Raw genomic sequence first — 16,386 nt, forward strand, 5'->3', positions numbered from 1 at the left:
CTGATCATGCAACTTCAGTACCACATTCCTGCTTTCTCTCCATACCCCTTGATCCTTTTAGCCGTAAGGGCCACATCTAACTCCCTTTTGAATATATCGAACGAACTGGCCTCAACAACTTTCTGTGGTAGAGAATTCCACAGGTTCACAATTCTCTGAATGAAGAAGTTTCTCCTCATCTCGGTCCTAAATGTTAGTTAGCCAATCCTCTATCCATGCTAATATATTACCCCCAGCCACGTGAGCTCTTATCATGTACAGCAACGGTCTATGTGGCACCTTATCGAATGCCTTCTGGAAATCCAAATACACCACATCCACTGGTCCCCCCTTATCCACCCTACTCGTTACATCCTCCAAGAACTCCAGCAAATTTGTCAAACATCATTTCCCTTTCATAAAACCATGCTGACTCTGCTTGATTAAATCATGCTTTTCCAAATGTCCAGCTTCCTTAATAATGGACTGCAGCATTTTCCCAACGACAGATGTTAGGCTAACTGGTCTATAGCTTCCTGCTTTCTGTCTCCCTCATTTTTTAAATAGGGGCATTACATTTACAGTTTTCCAATCCGCTGGGACCTTTCCAGACTCCAGGGAATTTTGGTAGATTGTAAGTAATGCATCCACTATCTCTGCAGCCATTTCTTTTAAGATCCTAGGATGCAGGCCATCGGGTCCAGGGGACCTGTCCACCTTTAGTTCCATTATTTTACAGAGTACGTTTTCTGTAGTGATAGTGATCTTTTAAGTCCGCTCCCACACCTATAGCCTCTTGATTATCGATTATAGGGGTATTTTTAGTGCCTTTTACCGTGAAAACCAATACAAAATATTTGTTCAACGTCTCTGCCATTTTCCTGTTCCCTCTTATTATTTCCCCAGTCTCATCCTCTAAGGAGCCAACGTTTACCTTAGCTACCCTCTTCCTTTTTATATAACTGTAGAAGCTCTTGCTATCTGTTTTTATATTTCTTACTAGTTTACTCTCAAAACCCATCTTCTCTCTCTTTATTATTTTTTTGTCGTCCTTTGCTGATTTTTTAAAATTTCCAAATCCTCAGGCCTCCCATTAATGTTGGCAACATTGTCTGCCATTGTTTTCAACTTGATACCATCCTTTATTTACTTCCTTAGTTAGCCACGGATGGTTCTCCCTTCTCTTAAAGGCTTTCCTTCTCACTGGAATATACTTTTGTTGCGAGAAATGAAATATCTCCTTAAATGTCTGCCACTGCTCATCAACTGTCTTACACTTTAATCTATTTTCCCAGTCCACTTTAGCCAACTCTGCCTTCATACCTTTATAATCACCTTTATTTAAGATCAGGACACTGGTTTGAGACCCAACTTTCTCACCCTCAAACTGAATTTGAAATTAAACCATGCTATGATCACTCTTTCCTCAAGGATGAGTTACTATGAGTTTCTCATTACACAGTACCAGATCTAAGATAGCCTGCTCCCTGGCTGGTCACACAACGTACTGTTCAAGGGAATCATCCTCGATACACTTTGAACTCTTCCTCAAGGCTACCCTGACCAATTTGATTTGTTCAATCAATATGAAGATTAAAATCGCCCATAGTTGTTGCTGTACCTTTCTTACAAGCCGCCATTATTTTTTGATTTATACTCTGTCCTACAGTGTAGCTACTGATGGGGGGCCTATAGACTACGCCCACAAGTGACTTCACAGAATCTTACAGCCCAGAAGGAGGCCATTCAGCCCATCGTGCCTGTGCCGGCTCTTTGAAAGAGCGATCCAATTAGTCCCACTCCTCCTGCTCTTTTCCCATAGCTCTGCAAGTTTTCCCTCTTCAAACTATTTATCCAGTTCCCTGTTGAAAGTTGTCACTAATCTGCTTCCACTACCTGTTCAGGCAGAGCATTCTGGGTTATTATAAACACGCTGCAACATTTCTTACCCCTCATGTCGCTTCTGGTTCTTTTACCAATCACCTTAAATCTTTGTTCTTTGATTAGCGACCCTTCTGCCACTTGAAATACTTTCTCCTTATTTACTCGATCAAATCCCTTCATGATTTTGAATACCTCCATCAAATCTCCCCTTAACCTTATCTGCTCTAAGGGGAACATAGGAACCAGAGTAGGCCATTTAGCCCCTGGAGCCTGTTCCCCCATTCAATGGGATCATGGCTGATCTGTGACCTAACTCCATATACCTGCCTTTGCCCCATATCCTTTTATATCTTTGGTTAACAAAAAGCTATCAATGTCAAATTGTAAATTAACAACTGACCCGGCATCAATTGCAGATTATGCAAGGGAGTTCCAAACTTCTCCCACCCTCTGTGTGTAGAAGTGTTTCCTAATTTCACTCCTGAAAGGTCTGGCTCGAATGTTTAGACTCTGACCCTCGTCCTAGACTCCCCAACCAGCAGGAACAGTTTCTCTCTGTCTACCCCATCTGTTCCCCTTAATATCCTGAAAACTTTAATCAGATCACCTCTTAACCTACTAAATTCCAGGGAATATAATCCTAATTTGTGTAATCTCTCCTCATAATTTAACGCTTGGAGTGCGGGTATCATTCTGGTAAACCTACACTGCACTCCCTCCAAGGCCAATATATCCTTCCTAAGGTGTGTTTCCCAGAACTGAACACAGTATTCCAGATGTGGTCTAACATAAGAAATGACTAAAAAAATGATTAAGAAAGGGAAGATAAACTATGAGAGTAAACTAGCACGAAATATAAAAACAGATAGCAAGAGTTTCTATAGGTATACAAAAAGGAACAGCGTGGCTAAATTAAATGTTGATCCCTTAGAGGACGAGACCAGGGAATCAGTGGAGATGGCAGAAACTCTGAACAAATATTTTGTATCAATCTTTACGGTAGAGGACACGAACAATATTCCGACAGTGGATAGTCAAGGGGCTATAGTGGGGGAGGAACTTAACATAATCACAATCACAATCACTAAGGAGGTGGCACTCAGTAAGACAATGGGACTAAAGGCAGATAAATCCCCTGGACCTGATGGCTTACATCCTAGTGTCTTAAGAGAAGCAGCGGCAGGGATAGTGGATGCACTAATTGTAATTTACCAAAATTCCCTGGATTCTGGGGAGGTCCCAGCAGATTGGAAAACTGCAAATGTAATGCCCCTATTTAAAAAATGAGGGAGACAGAAAGCAGGAAACTATAGACCAGTTAGCCTAACATCTGTGGTTGGGAAAATGTTGGAGACCATTATTAAAGAAGTAGTAGCAGGACATTTGGAAAAGCATAATTCAGTCAGCAGGGATTTATGAAGGGGAAGTCATGTTTGACAAATTTGCTGGAATTCTTTGAGGATGTAACGAAGAGGGTGGATAAAAGGGAACCAGTGGATGTGGTTTATTTGGACTTCCAGCAGGCATTTGACAAGGTGCCACATAAAAGGTTTCTGCACAAGATAAAGGTTCACGGGGTTGGCGGTAATATATGAGCATGGATAGAGGATTGGCTAACTAGCAGAAAACAGAGAGTCGAGATATATGGTTCATTCTTGGGTTGGCAATCAGTAACTAGTGGAGTGCCACAGGGATCAGTGCTGGGACCCCAACTATTTACAATCTATATTAACGACTTGGAAGAAAGGACCGAGTGTAATGTAGCCAAGTTTGCTGACAATACACAGATGGGAAGAAAAGCAATGTGTGAGAAGGACACAAAAAATCTGCAAAAGGACATAGACAAGCTGAGTGAGTGGGCAAAATTTTGGCAGATGGAGTATAATGTTGGCAAGTGTGAGGTCATGCACTTTGGCAGAAAAAAATCAAAGAGCAAGTTATTATTTAAATGGTGAAAAATTGCAAAGTGCTGCAGTACAGCGGGACCTGGGGACACTTGTGCATGAAACACAAAAGGATAGTATGCAGGTTCAGCAAGTGATCAGTTAGGCCAATGGAATCTTGGCCTTTATTGCAAAGGGGGTGGAGTATAAAAGCAGCGAAGTCTTGTTACAGTAATACAGGGTATTGGTGAGGCCACACCTGGAGTACTGCATATGGTTTTGTTTTCCTTTTTTACAAAAGGATATACTTGCTTTGGAGGCAGTTCAGAGAAGATTCACAAGGCTGATTCCGGAGATGAGGGGGTTGATTTATGTGGGTAGGTTGAGTAGGTTTGGGCCTCTACTCATTGGAATTCAGAAGAATGAGAGGTAATCTTATTGAAACGTATACAAATATGAGGGGGCTTCACAAGGTGGATGCAGAGAGGATGTTTCCACTGATGGGGGAGACTATAACTAGGGGGCATAATCTTAGAATAAGGGTCGCCCATTTAAAACTGAAATGAGGAGGGCTGTAAATCTGTCGAATTCGCTGCCTCAGTGAACTGATGAAGCTGGGACTGTGAATAAATTTATGCCAGAGATAGACAGTTTCCTAACTAATAAGGGAATAAGGGGTTATGGGGAGCGAGCATGGAAGTGGACCCAAGTCCACGATCGGATCAGCCATAACCCATAATCGTATTAAATGGCGGAGCAGGCTTGAGGGGCCAAATGCCTAGTCCTGCTACTATTTCTTATGTTCTTATGTTCTACTTAAATAGGAGCAGGAATAAACCATTTGGCCCCTCGAGCCTGCTCCGCCATTTAATAAGATCTTTGTTGATACAGAGCTTTGTATAGCTGCAGCATGACTTCGACACGCTTTGTATTCTAGCCTTCCAGATATAAAGGCCAGCATTAGATTAATCTTCTTGATTATTGTTTGTAGCTGTCCATACATTTTAATGATCTATGCACCTGGACTTCCAAGTCTCTTTAATTAAATAAATCTGGAAAAAAAGCTAGTCTCAGTAATGGTGACATGACAACGGATTGTGGTAAAACCCCATCTGGCTCACTAATGTCCTTTAGGGAAGGAAAGCTGTCGTCCTTACCCGGTCTGGTCTATACGTGACTCCAGACCCACAGCAATGTGCTGACTCTCACCTGGCCTCTGAAATGGCCTCAAGCCACTCAGTCATACCAAACCGCTGCAAAGAAGCAGCGGTTGAAGAAGGCAGCTCACAACCACCTTCTCGAGGGCAATTAGGGATGGGCCTTTGTTGCACAATCATTAATGTGCTGAACATTCAGAGTACAGATGCGACGTGAAAAATCCGGTTTTCTGGATTTCGGACACCAGGCTGATCTGTGGCAGATTTGTCTGGAAACTGGAAAATGTTCTGAAATCCGACCCCCCCTCCGTCCTCGGCCCGACCGACACCCCCGATCTCCGTCGGCCCCAACGACCGCCCCCTCCCCCCACCTATCTACCTTCCGCGGCCCAGGCAAAGACGATCCGAATTGCTCAGAATGCGGAACGGCCTTGGCCACGAGGTTTCCGGATTTCGGACGTCACACCTGTAGTGTGCCAGTGGGAGATAGCCAGCTTTGGTTCTCTTCACTTCCAGACTTGGTGCTTTGTGTGTTTTTGTTGCTATCTTATTTCCTTGTGCTGCTATTTGTGCCGTGTGTTGGCCCCGTTGTGTTTGTGTAGCAGCAAGAGAATGTGCAGCAAGAAATGTGAGAGAGCGAGAGCAGCTGAAAGGATGGTGATTGATGAAGGGCAGTGTGAGTGTGTGGAGCTGTGGCGGCAGCAAAAGCCTACTGCACCTGGTATTCCCAGGCAGTCTCCCATCCAAGTACTAACCAGGCCTGACTCTGCTTAGCTTCCGAGATCAGATGAGATCGGGCGCTTTCAGACTAGTATGGCCGTAGGCATTTGCTGCTCAACTTTCTCTTTCCTTAAAGGCACACAGTCCTGATTGGCTCTTGTGCTTACTTCTATGTCCCCGCCCACAGACCACAACCTTTCACTCCCTTATCGCTCAAAAACATGCCTCTCTCCACCTTAACTTTATTCAATCACCCAGCCTCCACAGCTCTCTGGGACAGAGAATTACACACATTTACAACACTCACACAACAAATTCCTCCTCATCTCACTTTTAAATGGCCCACCCCTTATTCTCAAACTATGCCCTCTACTTAGACATTCCCCCATCAGGGGAAACATCCTCTCTGCATCCACCTCGTTCAGGCCCTCACTATCTTATATGTTTCAAGAACCTCACCTCTCGTTCTTCGAAACTCCAATGAGCACAGGCCCAACCTGCTCAACCTTTCTTCATTAGTCAACCCCCTCATCTCGGCAATCAACCCAGTGAACCTTCTCTCAACTGCCTCCAGTGCAAGTATATCCTTCCTTAAATAAGGAGAACAAAACTGTACGCAGTACTCCAGATGTGGCCTCACCAATACCCTGTCCAGTTGTAGCAGGACTTCCCTGCTTTTATACTCCATCCCCCTTGCAATAAAGGCCAACATTCCATTTGCCTTCCTGATTACTTGCTGTACCTGCATAATAACCTTTTGTGTTTCATGCACAAGGACCCCCAGGTCCCTCTGTACTGCAGCATTATGTAATCTTCTCTATTTAAATAATACTTTGCTTTTTTATTTTTCCTGCCAAAGTGGATAACCTCACAATTTCCCACATTATACTCCAACTGCCATATCTTTGCCCACTCACTTAGCCTATCTATATCCCTTTGCAGATTGTTTGTGTCCTCCTCACAATTTGCTTTCCCACCCAGCTTTGTATCATCAGCAATCTTGGCTATATTACACTCAGTCCCTTCATCCAAGTCATTAATATAGATCGTAAATAGTTGAGGTCCCTGCACCAATCTCTGTGACACCCCACTAGTTACCGTTTGCCAAACGGTAAATGACCCATTTATCCCAACTCTCTGTTTTCTGTTAAACACAGAAACATACAAAGTAGGTTCAGGAGTAGGCCATTCGGCCCTTCGAGCCTGCACCAGTCTTCAATATGATCATGGCTGATCATGCAACTTCAGTACCCCATTCCTGCTTTCTCTCCATACCCCTTGATCCTTTTAGCCGTAAGGGCCACATCTAACTCCCTTTTGAATATATCGAACGAACTGGCCTCAACAACTTTCAGTGGTAGAGAATTCCACAGGTTCACAATTCTCTGAATGAAGAAGTTTCTCCTCATCTCGGTCCTAAATGTTAGTTAGCCAATCCTCTATCCATGCTAATATATTACCCCCAGCCACGTGAGCTCTTATCATGTACAGCAACGGTCTATGTGGCACTTTATCGAATGCCTTCTGGAAATCCAAATACACCACATCCACTGGTCCCCCCTTATCCACCCTACTCGTTACATCCTCCAAGAACTCCAGCAAATTTGTCAAACATCATTTCCCTTTCATAAAACCATGTTGACTCTGCTTGATTAAATCATGCTTTTCCAAATGTCCAGCCACTGCTTCCTTAATAATGGACTGCAGCATTTTCCCAACGACAGATGTTAGGCTAACTGGTCTATAGCTTCCTGCTTTCTGTCTCCCTCATTTTTTAAATAGGGGCATTACATTTACAGTTTTCCAATCCGCTGGGACCTTTCCAGACTCCAGGGAATTTTGGTAGATTGTAAGTAATGCATCCACTATCTCTGCAGCCATTTCTTTTAAGATCCTAGGATGCAGGCCATCGGGTCCAGGGGACCTGTCCACCTTTAGTTCCATTATTTTACAGAGTACGTTTTCTGTAGTGATAGTGATCTTTTAAGTCCGCTCCCACACCTATAGCCTCTTGATTATCGATTATAGGGGTATTTTTAGTGCCTTTTACCGTGAAAACCAATACAAAATATTTGTTCAACGTCTCTGCCATTTTCCTGTTCCCTCTTATTATTTCCCCAGTCTCATCCTCTAAGGAGCCAACGTTTGTTTACCTTAGCTACCCTCTTCCTTTTTGTATAAAACTGTAGAAGCTCTTGCTATCTGTTTTTATATTTCTTACTAGTTTACTCTCAAAACCCATCTTCTCTCTCTTTATTATTTTTTTGTCGTCCTTTGCTGATTTTTTAAAATTTCCAAATCCTCAGGCCTCCCATTAATGTTGGCAACATTGTCTGCCATTGTTTTCAACTTGATACCATCCTTTATTTACTTCCTTAGTTAGCCACGGATGGTTCTCCCTTCTCTTAAAGGCTTTCCTTCTCACTGGAATATACTTTTGTTGCGAGAAATGAAATATCTCCTTAAATGTCTGCCACTGCTCATCAACTGTCTTACACTTTAATCTATTTTCCCAGTCCACTTTAGCCAACTCTGCCTTCATACCTTTATAATCACCTTTATTTAAGATCAGGACACTGGTTTGAGACCCAACTTTCTCACCCTCAAACTGAATTTGAAATTAAACCATGCTATGATCACTCTTTCCTCAAGGATGAGTTACTATGAGTTTCTCATTACACAGTACCAGATCTAAGATAGCCTGCTCCCTGGCTGGTCACACAACGTACTGTTCAAGGGAATCATCCTCGATACACTTTGAACTCTTCCTCAAGGCTACCCTGACCAATTTGATTTGTTCAATCAATATGAAGATTAAAATCGCCCATAGTTGTTGCTGTACCTTTCTTACAAGCCGCCATTATTTTTTGATTTATACTCTGTCCTACAGTGTAGCTACTGATGGGGGGCCTATAGACTACGCCCACAAGTGACTTCACAGAATCTTACAGCACAGAAGGAGGCCATTCAGCCCATCGTGCCTGTGCCGGCTCTTTGAAAGAGCGATCCAATTAGTCCCACTCCTCCTGCTCTTTTCCCATAGCTCTGCAAGTTTTCCCTCTTCAAACTATTTATCCAGTTCCCTGTTGAAAGTTGTCACTAATCTACTTCCACTACCTGTTCAGGCAGAGCATTCTGGGTTATTATAAACACGCTGCAACATTTCTTACCCCTCATGTCGCTTCTGGTTCTTTTACCAATCACCTTAAATCTTTGTTCTTTGATTAGCGACCCTTCTGCCACTTGAAATACTTTCTCCTTATTTACTCGATCAAATCCCTTCATGATTTTGAATACCTCCATCAAATCTCCCCTTAACCTTATCTGCTCTAAGGGGAACATAGGAACCAGAGTAGGCCATTTAGCCCCTGGAGCCTGTTCCCCCATTCAATGGGATCATGGCTGATCTGTGACCTAACTCCATATACCTGCCTTTGCCCCATATCCTTTTATATCTTTGGTTAACAAAAAGCTATCAATGTCAAATTGTAAATTAACAACTGACCCGGCATCAATTGCAGATTATGCAAGGGAGTTCCAAACTTCTCCCACCCTCTGTGTGTAGAAGTGTTTCCTAATTTCACTCCTGAAAGGTCTGGCTCTAATGTTTAGACTCTGACCCTCGTCCTAGACTCCCCAACCAGCAGGAACAGTTTCTCTCTGTCTACCCCATCTGTTCCCCTTAATATCCTGAAAACTTTAATCAGATCACCTCTTAACCTACTAAATTCCAGGGAATATAATCCTAATTTGTGTAATCTCTCCTCATAATTTAACGCTTGGAGTGCGGGTATCATTCTGGTAAACCTACACTGCACTCCCTCCAAGGCCAATATATCCTTCCTAAGGTGTGTTTCCCAGAACTGAACACAGTATTCCAGATGTGGTCTAACATAAGAAATGACTAAAAAAATGATTAAGAAACGGAAGATAAACTATGAGAGTAAACTAGCACGTAATATAAAAACAGATAGCAAGAGTTTCTATAGGTATACAAAAAGGAACAGCGTGGCTAAATTAAATGTTGATCCCTTAGAGGACGAGACCAGGGAATCAGTGGAGATGGCAGAAACTCTGAACAAATATTTTGTATCAATCTTTACGGTAGAGGACACGAACAATATTCCGACAGTGGATAGTCAAGGGGCTATAGTGGGGGAGGAACTTAACACAATCACAATCACAATCACTAAGGAGGTGGCACTCAGTAAGACAATGGGACTAAAGGCAGATAAATCCCCTGGACCTGATGGCTTACATCCTCGTGTCTTAAGAGAAGCAGCGGCAGGGATAGTGGATGCACTAATTGTAATTTACCAAAGTTCCCTGGATTCTGGGGAGGTCCCAGCAGATTGGAAAACTGCAAATGTAATGCCCCTATTTAAAAAATGAGGGAGACAGAAAGCAGGAAACTATAGACCAGTTAGCCTAACATCTGTGGTTGGGAAAATGTTGGAGACCATTATTAAAGAAGTAGTAGCAGGACATTTGGAAAAGCATAATTCAGTCAGCAGGGATTTATGAAGGGGAAGTCATGTTTGACAAATTTGCTGGAATTCTTTGAGGATGTAACGAAGAGGGTGGATAAAAGGGAACCAGTGGATGTGGTTTATTTGGACTTCCAGCAGGCATTTGACAAGGTGCCACATAAAAGGTTTCTGCACAAGATAAAGGTTCACGGGGTTGGCGGTAATATATGAGCATGGATAGAGGATTGGCTAACTAGCAGAAAACAGAGAGTCGAGATATATGGTTCATTCTTGGGTTGGCAATCAGTAACTAGTGGAGTGCCACAGGGATCAGTGCTGGGACCCCAACTATTTACAATCTATATTAACGACTTGGAAGAAAGGACCGAGTGTAATGTAGCCAAGTTTGCTGACAATACACAGATGGGAAGAAAAGCAATGTGTGAGAAGGACACAAAAAATCTGCAAAAGGACATAGACAAGCTGAGTGAGTGGGCAAAATTTTGGCAGATGGAGTATAATGTTGGCAAGTGTGAGGTCATGCACTTTGGCAGAAAAAAATCAAAGAGCAAGTTATTATTTAAATGGTGAAAAATTGCAAAGTGCTGCAGTACAGCGGGACCTGGGGACACTTGTGCATGAAACACAAAAGGATAGTATGCAGGTTCAGCAAGTGATCAGTTAGGCCAATGGAATCTTGGCCTTTATTGCAAAGGGGGTGGAGTATAAAAGCAGCGAAGTCTTGTTACAGTAATACAGGGTATTGGTGAGGCCACACCTGGAGTACTGCATATGGTTTTGTTTTCCTTTTTTACAAAAGGATATACTTGCTTTGGAGGCAGTTCAGAGAAGATTCACAAGGCTGATTCCGGAGATGAGGGGGTTGATTTATATGGGTAAGTTGAGTAGGTTTGGGCCTCTACTCATTGGAATTCAGAAGAATGAGAGGTGATCTTATTGAAACGTAAAACATTATGAGGGGGCTTGACAAGGTGGATGCAGAGAGGATGTTTCCACTGATGGGGGAGACTATAACTAGGGGGCATAATCTTAGAATAAGGGCTGCCCATTTAAAACAGAAATGAGGAGGATTGTAAATCTGTCGAATTCGCTGCCTCAGTGAACTGATGAAGCTGGGACATTGAATAAATTTATGACAGAGATAGACAGTTTCTTAACCGTTAAGGGAATAAGGGGTTATGGGGAGCGGGCAGGGAAGTGGACCCGAGTCCATGATCATATTAAATGGCGGAGCAGGCTCGAGGGGCCAAATGGCCTACTCCTGCTCCTATTTCTTATGTTCTTATGTTCTACTTAAATAGGAGTAGGAGTAGGCCATTTGGCACCTCGAGCCTGCTCCGCCATTTAATAAGATCATGGCTGATACAGGGCTTTGTATAGTTGCAGCATAACTTCTACACCCTTTGTATTCTAGCACTCCAGATATAAAGGCCAGCGTTAGATTAGTCTTTTTGATTATTTTTTGTACCTGTCCATACATTTTAATGATCTATTTACCTGGACTTCCAAGTCTCTTTGTTAATTAAATAAATCTGGAATAAAAAGCTAGTCTCAGTAATGGTGACATGACAATGGATTGTGGTAAAACCCCATCTGGCTCACTAATGTCCTTTAGGGAAGGAAAGCTGTCGTCCTTACCCGGTCTGGTCTATACGTGACTCCAGACCCACAGCAATGTGCTGACTCTCACCTGGCCTCTGAAATGGCCTCAAGCCACTCAGTCATACCAAACCGCTGCAAAGAAGCAGCGGTTGAAGAAGGCAGCTCACAACCACCTTCTCGAGGGCAATTAGGGATGGGTCTTTGTTGCACAATCATTAATGTGGCTGAACATTCAGAGTACAGATGCGACGTGCAAAATCTGGTTTTCTGGATTTCGGACACCAGGCTGATCTGTGGCGGATTTGTCTGGAAACTGGAAAATGTTCTGAAATCCGAACCCCTTCCGTCCTCGGCCCGACCGACACCCCCGATCTCCGTCGGCCCCAACGACCGCTCCCTCCCCCCACCTATCTACCTTCCGCGGCCCAGGCAAAGACGATCCGAATTGCTCAGAATGCGGAACGGCCTTAGCCACGAGGTTTCCGGATTTCGGACGTCACACCTGTAGTGTGCCAGTGGGAGATAGCCAGCTTTGGTTCTCTTCACTTCCAGACTTGGTGCTTTGTGTGTTTTTGTTGCTATCTTATTTCCTTGTGCTGCTATTTGTGCCGTGTGTTGGCCCCGTTGTGTTTGTGTAGCAGCAAGAGAATGTGCAGCAAGAAATGTGAGAGAGCGAGAGCAGCTGAAAGGATGGTGATTGATGAAGGGCAGTGTGAGTGTGTGGAGCTGTGGCGGCAGCAAAAGCCTACTGCACCTGGTATTCCCAGGCAGTCTCCCATCCAAGTACTAACCAGGCCTGACTCTGCTTAGCTTCCGAGATCAGACGAGATCGGGCGCTTTCAGACTAGTATGGCCGTAGGCATTTGCTGCTCAACTTTCTCTTTCCTTAAAGGCACACAGTCCTGATTGGCTCTTGTGCTCACTTCTATGTCCCCGCCCACAGACCACAACCTTTCACTCCCTTATCATTCAAAAACATGCCTCTCTCCACCTTAACTTTGTTCAATCACCCAGCCTCCACAGCTCTCTGGGACAGAGAATTAAACACATTTACAACACTCACACAACAAATTCCTCCTCATCTCACTTTTAAATGGCCCACCCCTTATTCTCAAACTATGCCCTCTACTTAGACATTCCCCCATCAGGGGAAACATCCTCTCTGCATCCACCTCGTTCAGGCCCTCACTATCTTATATGTTCAAAGAAGTTCACCTCCCGTTCTTCGAAATTCCAATGAGCACAGGCCCAACCTGCTCAACCTTTCTTCATAAGTCAACCCCCTCATCTCGGCAATCAACCCAGTGAACCTTCTCTCAACTGCCTCCAGTGCAAGTATATCCTTCCTTAAATAAGGAGAACAAAACTGTACGCAGTACTCCAGATGTGGCCTCACCAATACCCTGTCCAGTTGTAGCAGGACTTCCCTGCTTTTATACTCCATCCCCCTTGCAATAAAGGCCAACATTCCATTTGCCTTCCTGATTACTGCTGTACCTGCATAATAACCTTTTGTGTTTCATGCACAAGGACCCCCAGGTCCCTCTGTACTGCAGCATTATGTAATCTCTCTCTATTTAAATAATAATTTGCTTTTTTATTTTTCCTGCCAAAGTGGATAACCTCACACTTTCCCACTTTATACTCCAACTGCCATATGTTTGCCCACTCACTTAGCCTATTTATATCCCTTTGCAGATTGTTTGTGTCTTCCTCACAATTTGCTTTCCCACCCATCTTTGTATCATCAGCAATTACACTCGGTCCCTTCATTCAAGTCATTAATATAGATCATAAATATTGATGATGAGACCCCAGCACTGATCCCTGTGACACCCCACTAGTTACAGTTTGCCAAACGGTAAATGACCCATTTATCCCGACTCTCTGTTTTCTGTTAAACATAGAAACATACAAAGTAGGTTCAGGAGTAGGCCATTTGGCCCTTCGAGCCTGCACCACTCTTCAATATGATCATGGCTGATCATGCAACTTCAGTACCACATTCCTGCTTTCTCTCCATACCCCTTGATCCTTTTAGCCGTAAGGGCCACATCTAACTCCCTTTTGAATATATCGAACGAACTGGCCTCAACAACTTTCTGTGGTAGAGAATTCCACAGGTTCACAATTCTCTGAATGAAGAAGTTTCTCCTCATCTCGGTCCTAAATGTTAGTTAGCCAATCCTCTATCCATGCTAATATATTACCCCCAGCCACGTGAGCTCTTATCATGTACAGCAACGGTCTATGTGGCACCTTATCGAATGCCTTCTGGAAATCCAAATACACCACATCCACTGGTCCCCCCTTATCCACCCTACTCGTTACATCCTCCAAGAACTCCAGCAAATTTGTCAAACATCATTTCCCTTTCATAAAACCATGCTGACTCTGCTTGATTAAATCATGCTTTTCCAAATGTCCAGCTTCCTTAATAATGGACTGCAGCATTTTCCCAACGACAGATGTTAGGCTAACTGGTCTATAGCTTCCTGCTTTCTGTCTCCCTCATTTTTTAAATAGGGGCATTACATTTACAGTTTTCCAATCCGCTGGGACCTTTCCAGACTCCAGGGAATTTTGGTAGATTGTAAGTAATGCATCCACTATCTCTGCAGCCATTTCTTTTAAGATCCTAGGATGCAGGCCATCGGGTCCAGGGGACCTGTCCACCTTTAGTTCCATTATTTTACAGAGTACGTTTTCTGTAGTGATAGTGATCTTTTAAGTCCGCTCCCACACCTATAGCCTCTTGATTATCGATTATAGGGGTATTTTTAGTGCCTTTTACCGTGAAAACCAATACAAAATATTTGTTCAACGTCTCTGCCATTTTCCTGTTCCCTCTTATTATTTCCCCAGTCTCATCCTCTAAGGAGCCAACGTTTACCTTAGCTACCCTCTTCCTTTTTATATAACTGTAGAAGCTCTTGCTATCTGTTTTTATATTTCTTACTAGTTTACTCTCAAAACCCATCTTCTCTCTCTTTATTATTTTTTTGTCGTCCTTTGCTGATTTTTTAAAATTTCCAAATCCTCAGGCCTCCCATTAATGTTGGCAACATTGTCTGCCATTGTTTTCAACTTGATACCATCCTTTATTTACTTCCTTAGTTAGCCACGGATGGTTCTCCCTTCTCTTAAAGGCTTTCCTTCTCACTGGAATATACTTTTGTTGCGAGAAATGAAATATCTCCTTAAATGTCTGCCACTGCTCATCAACTGTCTTACACTTTAATCTATTTTCCCAGTCCACTTTAGCCAACTCTGCCTTCATACCTTTATAATCACCTTTATTTAAGATCAGGACACTGGTTTGAGACCCAACTTTCTCACCCTCAAACTGAATTTGAAATTAAACCATGCTATGATCACTCTTTCCTCAAGGATGAGTTACTATGAGTTTCTCATTACACAGTACCAGATCTAAGATAGCCTGCTCCCTGGCTGGTCACACAACGTACTGTTCAAGGGAATCATCCTCGATACACTTTGAACTCTTCCTCAAGGCTACCCTGACCAATTTGATTTGTTCAATCAATATGAAGATTAAAATCGCCCATAGTTGTTGCTGTACCTTTCTTACAAGCCGCCATTATTTTTTGATTTATACTCTGTCCTACAGTGTAGCTACTGATGGGGGGCCTATAGACTACGCCCACAAGTGACTTCACAGAATCTTACAGCCCAGAAGGAGGCCATTCAGCCCATCGTGCCTGTGCCGGCTCTTTGAAAGAGCGATCCAATTAGTCCCACTCCTCCTGCTCTTTTCCCATAGCTCTGCAAGTTTTCCCTCTTCAAACTATTTATCCAGTTCCCTGTTGAAAGTTGTCACTAATCTGCTTCCACTACCTGTTCAGGCAGAGCATTCTGGGTTATTATAAACACGCTGCAACATTTCTTACCCCTCATGTCGCTTCTGGTTCTTTTACCAATCACCTTAAATCTTTGTTCTTTGATTAGCGACCCTTCTGCCACTTGAAATACTTTCTCCTTATTTACTCGATCAAATCCCTTCATGATTTTGAATACCTCCATCAAATCTCCCCTTAACCTTATCTGCTCTAAGGGGAACATAGGAACCAGAGTAGGCCATTTAGCCCCTGGAGCCTGTTCCCCCATTCAATGGGATCATGGCTGATCTGTGACCTAACTCCATATACCTGCCTTTGCCCCATATCCTTTTATATCTTTGGTTAACAAAAAGCTATCAATGTCAAATTGTAAATTAACAACTGACCCGGCATCAATTGCAGATTATGCAAGGGAGTTCCAAACTTCTCCCACCCTCTGTGTGTAGAAGTGTTTCCTAATTTCACTCCTGAAAGGTCTGGCTCGAATGTTTAGACTCTGACCCTCGTCCTAGACTCCCCAACCAGCAGGAACAGTTTCTCTCTGTCTACCCCATCTGTTCCCCTTAATATCCTGAAAACTTTAATCAGATCACCTCTTAACCTACTAAATTCCAGGGAATATAATCCTAATTTGTGTAATCTCTCCTCATAATTTAACGCTTGGAGTGCGGGTATCATTCTGGTAAACCTACACTGCACTCCCTCCAAGGCCAATATATCCTTCCTAAGGTGTGTTTCCCAGAACTGAACACAGTATTCCAGATGTGGTCTAACATAAGAAATGACTAAAAAAATGATTAAGAAAGGGAAGATA

At 43.2% G+C, this 16,386-nt stretch overlaps 1 protein-coding gene and 2 non-coding genes across 6 annotated transcripts in view; all 3 read right to left on the minus strand.

Annotated features, from left to right (window-relative positions):
* Nucleotides 1-16,386, minus strand: part of caps2 (calcyphosine 2) — a 191,183-nt gene that overhangs the window by 72,028 nt on the left and 102,769 nt on the right. The window lies entirely within an intron of this gene.
* On the minus strand, nt 5,610-5,728 carry LOC139225931 (5S ribosomal RNA). The gene has a single exon (XR_011587178.1). It is a non-coding gene; the product is annotated as a 5S ribosomal RNA (ribosomal RNA).
* On the minus strand, nt 12,458-12,576 carry LOC139226119 (5S ribosomal RNA). Its single transcript, XR_011587222.1, has one exon. It is a non-coding gene; the product is annotated as a 5S ribosomal RNA (ribosomal RNA).

Source organism: Pristiophorus japonicus, chromosome 15, assembly GCF_044704955.1.
Source record: "Pristiophorus japonicus isolate sPriJap1 chromosome 15, sPriJap1.hap1, whole genome shotgun sequence".
NCBI lineage: Eukaryota > Metazoa > Chordata > Chondrichthyes > Pristiophoridae > Pristiophorus > Pristiophorus japonicus.